This window comes from Pteropus medius, unplaced genomic scaffold (genome assembly GCF_902729225.1).
Source record: "Pteropus medius unplaced genomic scaffold, Ma_sr-lr_union100, whole genome shotgun sequence".
In the NCBI taxonomy this organism is placed as follows: Eukaryota; Metazoa; Chordata; class Mammalia; order Chiroptera; family Pteropodidae; genus Pteropus; species Pteropus medius.
The window spans coordinates 20,437,328-20,446,535 of NW_024346667.1; the positions used below are offsets into that span (position 1 = coordinate 20,437,328).

General features: G+C 37.3%; 1 pseudogene; it reads left to right on the forward strand.

Annotated features, from left to right (window-relative positions):
* The first annotated feature begins 7,629 nt into the window (after window positions 1-7,629).
* On the forward strand, window positions 7,630-7,748 carry LOC120613699 (uncharacterized; annotated as a pseudogene).
* The last annotated feature ends 1,460 nt before the right edge of the window (window positions 7,749-9,208 follow it).

Here is a 9,208-nt window from a genome sequence, read left to right on the forward strand (position 1 = left end):
GACTCAGTTCCTGCATTTCAGCTCTCATTTTACTATTGCCATTTTCTTTTCTCCTATCTTTTCACAGCTAAATCCAAGCTTAAAAGGAAAGAAATTCCTTTTAAGGAATCCCTTACTATAGCTGAGTCTACCATAGCATGTTAATGATTTCTTTCCATTGTAATTTGGCTGTTTCCGTCATCTGCGCAGAATGGATAACTGTTAGGAGTTAATTGGTTTTGAATGAAAGAGAGATGTCTAGATTTCTGAAGTAACAGACTGTCTCTGAAAATTTAAATCAAAGCTAGATCAATACTCCTTGAGGCAAAAGTCAAAAGCAGTTTGGAGAGATGTGAAAGAAGGTGGTTGAGTGAAAAGTTGCTGTTGAGTTCCAGGAGGTACCCAGGTGCGAGCAGGACCTGAAGGTCAGAAGAAATAAGCTTTCAGTGGGCGTCTGGGAAGTTCACTGGAGGTGCTAAGCCTGGGCTGAGAGCAAGGTCCCATTAAAATGGGACTGGCCACGGGGAAGGCCAGGAGAGGAGAGAGGAGAGAGAAAAAAGGGAGAATCTCTGCGCACTTGCCAGTCAGCAGAAGTCCTCTTTTTGGGCTCTCCGGCTAGAGAGGAGGTGTTTTTTCCTGAAGTTTTCACTGTCCATGCCTGTTGCACAGTTCTGAGACTTGGATCACTTTTGGGTGAAAGCCTAGAGATAAATGAGGGGGAAAACACCCCAGTAAACACTGCTACTAGTTATTTTCCAAGTTTCGACTTTCCTTCTTAATTGTCTTTATATTGTTTAATTTTCAGAGTTTTCAAATAGCTGCTTTTTATATTTTCTCCAGAGTTTATGGTTGCAGTCAGTAGGAGAGGTAGTTTGTACTGGGCTTACTCCATCTTGGTTGGCGCTGGAAATCGGCAATTTTTTTAAAAATGTTAATCGTTACATGAAAACCATTCTATATGTGCCATTGCACTTATTTCTATTTCAGTAAGCATGAATCAAGATTATATCTTAATCCAGAAACCAAGAGTCACTTTTAACACTGCAATTCATATATAACCAGTCACTAAATCCTGCTGATTTCCTAAGAGCCAGTAGCATGGTGCTTAAGAATATTGGCTATTCCACTCAACTGTCTTGTTCTGAATTCTGGTTCCCCAACTTTCTTTATGCTGGGACATTTATTTAAGCTGTTTGTACCTCTCGTTCCACAACCACGAAATGGGAATGATGTTATCAGCGAAAATAAATCATACAGCATTTGTTTTGGGGATGGAGTCATACATATAAAGCAATTAGAATAATGCCTGGTAATAATAAGTTTTAGCTATTACTCCCCTCATCCTAGATATTTCTCCAATGTGTTTCATTTCCACCATTATCATCCTGGTTCAAGCAGAAATTTGAAACACTTAAAACAATATTATTTAGGCTCTGAGAACTAGAAAGCAAGCTTTTAAAACTGTTGAGGATAAAATGTAGGAGAATTTAAGTGATTTTTGCAGCATTTCAAACTTTTGTTTATTGATTCAAAAAAAAATCACAGAATTTAAAGATAGGCGAGAATTGAAAGGTAGGGGTTCTCAGACTTTAGGCTGCTGCACTGAATCAAGTGACTAAGAGATCCTAGTAAGCCAAGGAATCTACTGGTTTAACGCACAAACACTCATCATTCTGATGACGGATAATTCTAGAAGCAAACTCTGAAATCAGTACTGCTTCTCTGACAGTGTAATAAAAGTGAACGATGTGCTAAATTCTGTTGGAAGTTGAATTATCTTGTTGTTTTATAAAAGGCGACCTGGTACAGCATCAGCTTATTGTCTAAGGGCACAGAAATGGCCAAATGACTCATGCATTAGTGTTAGGTTTTCCCATAAACTCTTGGGAATTTGTTGACTGGGAAATAATGGCTCCATGGCAAAGATAACCTTTTTGAGCTCACTCTTTTTGATTGGGGGCAACATACCTCTTACCCCGACCTGTGCGTCCATTGCCGTTATCAGCTGTCTCTCAGCTATTGCTGCTTTACACTCTCACCAGCTTCGCTCCTTTGCTGCAAGTGTTTCAGATTCTGATGTGATTTCTTTCCTTCTATAAATTCACAGTTCAGCTTTTGTTCTGGTTAAAAGGACAGAGAAGAGGCCAGGGGTCAGGGAGAGCTGTTTGGCTTTTCAGTCACTATTAAGGTAACTTTTGTTCAAGTCAATATGGGCTGCTGCTCTACAAAAATGATGTTATTGATGATTTGTAGAACGTATTCTAATTTTTTTAGTGTAGCCTATTCTATTTTCCCTCTTTTTATTTCTAGCCTTGAAGTAGGATTAAAAATATCATAATTATAATAATAAACTAAAGTGCTTCCAGAATGTTAACTGTTTTGAATGCATTTACCATTGGTTTAGTTTCTAGATTTAGGAATTTGTCATTAAGTTAGGATTCTTTTTAGGTCCAGTACTCAGATGGCAAGACTATTAGGAATTTTTCCAAGTAAAAGTTTATTTTGAGGGCTATTATATTTAGTTTTCATGTTTTTAGATTTATTAACCATCGCTCAAACTCTTTGCCTTCAAAGTCTTCTGGCACCATAAATACAGCTGCCAAGATAGACCACCTAAGCACAGCATATTATAAGCACATTGGAAGCAAGAACCATCCCTGTAGCCTGTAAACCCTGGTTAATAGTGTGTTCTCCATAGTACTACTCATCAAGCATCTATAGGCAAGTTGACTACATAAGTAGAATCCTTGTACCCTGTAAACTATAGTAGACAGTATGTCCCCTGAAGTTCCTGGCAAGCACTTGGAAGATTGGGTCATGTCTATTTTGTTGAAGGACCTCACTTTGAGAGCAAGAGGTATAAGTATTCTCATCTCTATCTTATGAAGTAAAGATTCAGAATTGGGGAATGGAAACTTCAGTGTTTAGATAATGCAGACAGAAGACAAGTTAAATACTTCTTTTTCTTTCTTAAATGGTGCATATAAGTTTGAAGTAGCTAGCATTGCAAAAGCAGTTAAGAAAATAGCTTGTAGGAAACCAGGGAAATTGTAATAATTTTTTGGAAAAGATCTGTTCTACTTCACGAGTCTGATAAAATATTGTTTATGAGATTTCCTTTCCATTTCACTTATTATATTTTTAAAATAGGAATTGTTTTTCTCTAAAACAATGCTTATATTGAGACTGCTCTTAGGATTCAGCTAAGAATTCATTGGTACTCTTCTTAGGCAATCTGTCTTTGGGTTATTAAGTTTAGTTTTATAACATTGAATTTCACTTCTCTTTTGCGGATGATGATCCTTTAGTTTTGGGTGCTTATTTTTGAATTACACAAGAAGATGAAAGTTCTAAATTTGAGGGCGCGTCAATGGATTTTAAGGTAAATTGGTGAATCATTGATCCCAGACATCTAATATGTTGAAATATTCAGGTAGCATTGTTTTACCAGTCAATTAACATGGATCCAGTTAATTTGTTTTGCAAAATGAAGGAATATCTAATAAATTAGGCCTGAACTAATATTTTAGTGACTTCCACAAAGAGCCACGAGGCTGGTGATTATACTGCTCAAATGTCTTATTTGAATCCTGGTTTCTTCATTTATTAGTTCTTTATTCTGGAACATTATTTAAGCCATTTGTACCTCTGTTTCCACAACCACGAAATGGGAATGACATTATCAGTGTTAATAAATCATATAGCATTTGTTCTGGGGATTGAGTTAATACATATATAGCAGTGAGAATAATGCCTGGCATATTGTAAGCTTTGGCTTTTATTCCCATCATCCTAGATATTTCTCTAATATGTTTGATTTCCACTATTATCATCCTGGTTCAAGCAGAAATTTGAAACACTTAAAACGATATTATGTTAGGCTTTAAACCAAGGACATACTCTTTTCTAGCCAATCACTATTTTCACAAATTCCGGACTTAATATTGTGCCTATTAGTGTATAATTATGGTGAAGGCTGTATTTCAAACAGTTTTACTGTAATTGGGAACAGAGAAGTGTTAGTAGCTAGAGGAAGATATAGGGTCAAAGCATTTAAAAATATACTAGTTATCATAGCATGTTTGATGATGGTGGGAATAACAAAGAGGAAACCTACCTTTTGAGCACCCTCACGCTTTCATTTCACCATTTTGGGGATGTGCATTGAGCTATAATACATTCTTCTCCAACCACAATGGCCCCCTTTGTGTCTGATGGTGTTAAAATGAAAGGGTCCTTTGGGATTAATTAGCCAGTCCGGCTCTGTGTTTTACAGGAAAAGGAGACAAGGTGCAAAGGGAATAAATACCGTTTTCTCTTTCCTAGACTAGTGCTGTCACTTCCTAATTGGGTGCCACACCCTCTCCCCCTCCAAGTCATTCACAACCCTGAAGCCAGTGATCTTTACAAAATGCAAATCTTGTAAGAGCAGAACAGTACCTCCGACCCCCTTGAACCTTGGGTCCCAGGTGTTTAGACTGCAAATTCCAATGACCAATTACCCCATTAAATTTAATCGATATATGATTTGTGTTTTTGCTATTTATAAAAATAATATTATAGATTATATTGATAAATGCTAACTTCGTTGAAAAAGATTTTAAAAACTGAAGTCTAATACAGTGATTTTCACTGGTTCTAGAAACTAGCCGTACATTAGAATCAGCCAGGAAGCTTTTAAAAATCCCAGTGCCCGACCCCAAATCCCCATCTGATCTGAACCTTGCCTGCCTTTTTAATCTCCTCTTGTACCCTCACCCGAACTTCCTGCACTTTATCACTGAGGCTGCTTTCTGTTCTAGAACAGGCCATGCTCTCTTCCGCCTCAGGGCCTTTGCATTTGCTGTGTGTACCTCTGTCAGGATTCTCTTTCCTCTTCGTTTCACTACTTAGACCTGACTTTCTCTGCAGAGCTCTCTTATCATTTGCTCCAGCTGCCTTCCCGTGACTCGGCAGTCTGCATGAGGACCCTGTGTAAGGCGCCGATGAGCACAGGGTCAGACACTGTCTTGTCTGCAGTAGCAGCCTCAGTGCTTCTCAGAAGTGTTCTTTAAGGACGCCATGAATTATTGTTGGGTGCGTGAGTGAATAATGAATTGCTATGGACAGGTTCTAGTAGTTTCTGTGAGACCGATTAGACACAAAGGAAATAATGCCGTTATCTGACAATTATTTCTCAGTGTACCCTTTATTTTTCTCTCGCCTCCTACAAGTTTTGCCAGTTTTCTTCAAGATTCACAAGGGAATTGAGCATTTAATATTAGGCGGAAATCTCTAACGATGTTGGAAGATACTTAAAATGAGCTTCAGCATGAAAAATATATCCAATTTTTACTTCGTTTTGTTAAAAATCCTTTATACTCAGGGCTTAGACCAAATATTTCAGTTTGTATTTCCTTTGAGAGCCATGATCTATCCAATATGTCTAATGAACATATTATAACTGCTTATTATAATGCTCAAGTCATTCCCATGGTCCCCTATTTTCTAGTCATCATTCTAATATAATGGGTTTTCTCTTTTGCATCAATTAATATTGTATCGATATTTCAGAAAAAATTGGATTACAAAATTGTCATCAAAGATACATGTTGCACATTAGTGTAGATCACTAGAGCATCTTATCTTGAGCATCTTCCCAGGGTTGCTCTCCCTTCTTATTTCCTTTGCCCTGGATTTTATTATTGTTTGGTGGTTTTTCTTGCTTGAGTCACATTCTGCAATTGGGTCTCATGCATTCGTGAGTATAAGGAGATATTAAATCCCATTAAATAGAAAGAATTTTTGATAGTGTCTATCATTGGCCCTTTTCAAAAAAAAAAAAAATGCCAACTGCTTTCTATCTGTTACTCCAGTGTGACACATCCCTTGAGCAAGTGGTAATTTTGATCACATTTGTTGCTGCTATTTCTACAGAATTTTAAGGCTCTTGGGGCCTCTGGAGAACATCAAGATGTTAGCACGATGAGCTAGATGTTGGGGACAGTCAGGCCTGGTTTCAAGTCTTCATTTTCACACTTAGTTATGTGAGTGTGGACAGTCTCTTAATATTTTTGACCAAAGATGATTCTCCTCTGTTAGTGAAGGTTGTCACTAACCAGATGCACAGCTTCAGAAGGGACACACAGAGCATTGAGGAAGGGGGCACCAAGCTAAACAACCAGAGCCTCCAAATCAACCCTGGCAATCAGTGGGGTCACAGATTTTGCAGCCAGACTCCCCTTATGTCTTCAGTGCCTGTTTTCTGCAGAAACCTCCCATGACTTCTCTGCCCTTCATTTGTGACTATGTTTTCCAAATGTATAATGTCAAAGGAAGGACTGAAAAGTTTAGGATTCGTGATAATATGCACTATCTATTGAGCACTGTTTTCAGCCTAGGTCCTGGCAAGAAATAGGTGGCACACTTAGCCAGGAATTTTGAAGGCATTTTTTTTTTTTTTTTTATGAAGCAACTACTTACAGAGGGGTGGCAGGTAAAGGGAACCAATAAGAAATGAATGCTATAGCATCCTGGAAGTAGCCCAGCAGAAAGTCATTGTCAGCCCCTGATATAAAGGGCTGTATTCCTGGCTGATTCAGAGCTGGAGCTGTTATGAGAGGATGTTCATCTCGGGCTGTAGTCAGAGATGGTCCTGGCAAAGGGAGAGAGCAGGAGGAACGACTCCCTTCAATTCTCACTCCTCTTTCCTTTCCATCCTCTGACAGCCTCCCATTGGCTGGAAGCAGCCAGAGTACAGGCTTCGGAGCCTGGATGGTGCAGTCCTCGTGGGTCAGCAGACAAAGGGGCAGAGAAGTACAGAGAATGCATTGGGGCAAATGGAAAGTATAGCAGACATTATGTGAAGTGGGTATTACCGCCAATTTACAGATGAGGAAACTGAGGCATCGAGAAGTGAAGGTAACACAGATGGGAGGTCACTGAACTGGGATCCAAACCTGGGTCTGTAGGCCCCTGAAGGCCAAGCCCTTCCATCTCAGTCAGCCGCTTCCATCACACACGACCCCCTCTTCCTAGCCAGACTGTGCTTTCCTGCAGGGTGGTAATCGGTGAAAAACACAGAAGGTTTCAACACAATATGGACTTGAAATGCCATTTGATTTCATGTCTTAATTCCAAACAAGAGACTTTATTTTAGTACTTAAGTTATTAAAAAAATTTTTTATTGAAGTATAATTGACATAAAACATTATTCTAGTTTTAGGTATACAATATAATGATTCAATATTTATATATATTGCAAATGATCACCACAAAATGTCTAGTCAACATTCATCACCTCACATAGTTACAAATTATTTTTTCTTGTGATGAGGACTTTTAAGATCTACTCTCTTAGCGACCTTCAAATATGCAATACAGTATTATTAAGTGTAGTCACTATGCTATACATTACCTCCCCGTGACTTATTATTTTATAACTGGAAATTTGTAATTTTTGACCCTTTTCACCCAAACAAGAGTCTTTAATCCAAGTGTGTTTAACACTAAAATAAAATTTTTCATTTTTAGTCTCAACATTTTCCATTATACTTTCCTACCATATTTCTATAATCATTTGCTATTGGATTTTGGCACAAGATAGAACAAAGACTTCTTTTAAAAGAGAACACAAAGTTACTTTCAATGGGCATAAAAATATAATGTTTTGTCTACTGCCATACCACCCTGAACAAGCCTGATCCCATCTGATCTTGGAAGCTAAGCAGGGTCAGGCCTGGTTAGTACTTGGATGGGAGACCACCTAGGAAGATCAGGTGCGGTAGGTGTAAAAAGTATAAAATAAGGGATTGTAAGCTGACAAGGTCCTTGCAATCTATGAGGTCAACCAAGGATTGCCTCGCCTGATATATATATATAATATATATATAATATATATATATTAAAAACATATATATATTAAAAACATATATATAATATATATATGTTTCAAGAAAGAATAATAAATATTTACAATGATGACCAATATCCAGCACTTAAAGGGATAAAACTCTGGTTTTCCAGAAAATTCGTAGAATTAAATAACAATATTTTTTCGCAGGCACCAGTTTGTGGAGTGACAGAATGATATTTTAGATGAAGCATTGGACAAGGATTTAGAACCCTGGTCTGAGATCACTCTATGATCTGGAAAAGTGTGTGAACATCTCTATTCTCTCATTCTCAACTATAACATGGAAATAATACATATATAAAATTACTTATTTAGGATTGTTGTAAGAATCAAAGGAGATTATGAGACTGACTTAATTTTAAAAGTGACTTTCCAGCTCTCAGAGTACATACCATGTATTTAAAGTGCTTTATAATCTTTAAAGAGCTATTCAAATATAAAGATGTATAAGATAAAGTGAGGCAGTACAGTATTTAAATTATTCCGTGTGGGACTTTTTAAAAACTGACATAACATTATGTTGGTTTCTGGTATACAAGGTAATGATTTGATATTTGTACATATTACGAAATGATCTGTCTGGGACTTTTTATGAACAAAACTTTATTTTAATTCTAAGACATTATTAGAGGATTAATTGTACCAGAGCCAAGATAGTGGCAAGCATTTAGGAGGAAGTTAGAATTTATTTGAAAGGGATTTTTGTCTGGCATGTTCCTTGCTTCCCCTTATATTAACTTCATTTGAAATTACTCGGGATTTTGTTCACTTGACATGTTGAATAGAGGTGAAAAAAGCAGAAAGAATGCCTTGTACCCATCGGGCTCTTGTTCTTTCAAGCAGGTAGTGACTAATCGGTACACAGTGTCCTGAGCAAACCAAGCAGAGTGCTGCAGCCACAGTCCCAAACCCCGCTCAGGAGGGGAAGAGTGGTTCTTCACTTCACTTACCATTGCATTATTTCTAATGTTAAGTTATTTCCTTTTTGATGCTCAATTTACCCATTTGTAAATGTGGATTATTATGAGATGTGATGTTTTAATGAAGTAACATAAGTAAAGCCTTCTCTGAGAATAGATGACTCTCTGTAAAAGGTAAAACAGTTGCATTTATTGCTTTTATTCACAATGGAGGGCAAAATTAAGTCGATGGATAGAATTTACAGGGAGATTTTGTTTCAATGTAAAGACTATTATAGTGGTTAGCTCTATTCGAATAGGTCTTTCTGACTGCATCTACAACTCCCCAAATGAAATAAAAAAGCAAATGACATGTGCACATTTACCTTTCTTTATATTTGTGAATATCAGTCAACAAATATTTATTGAGGGCCTA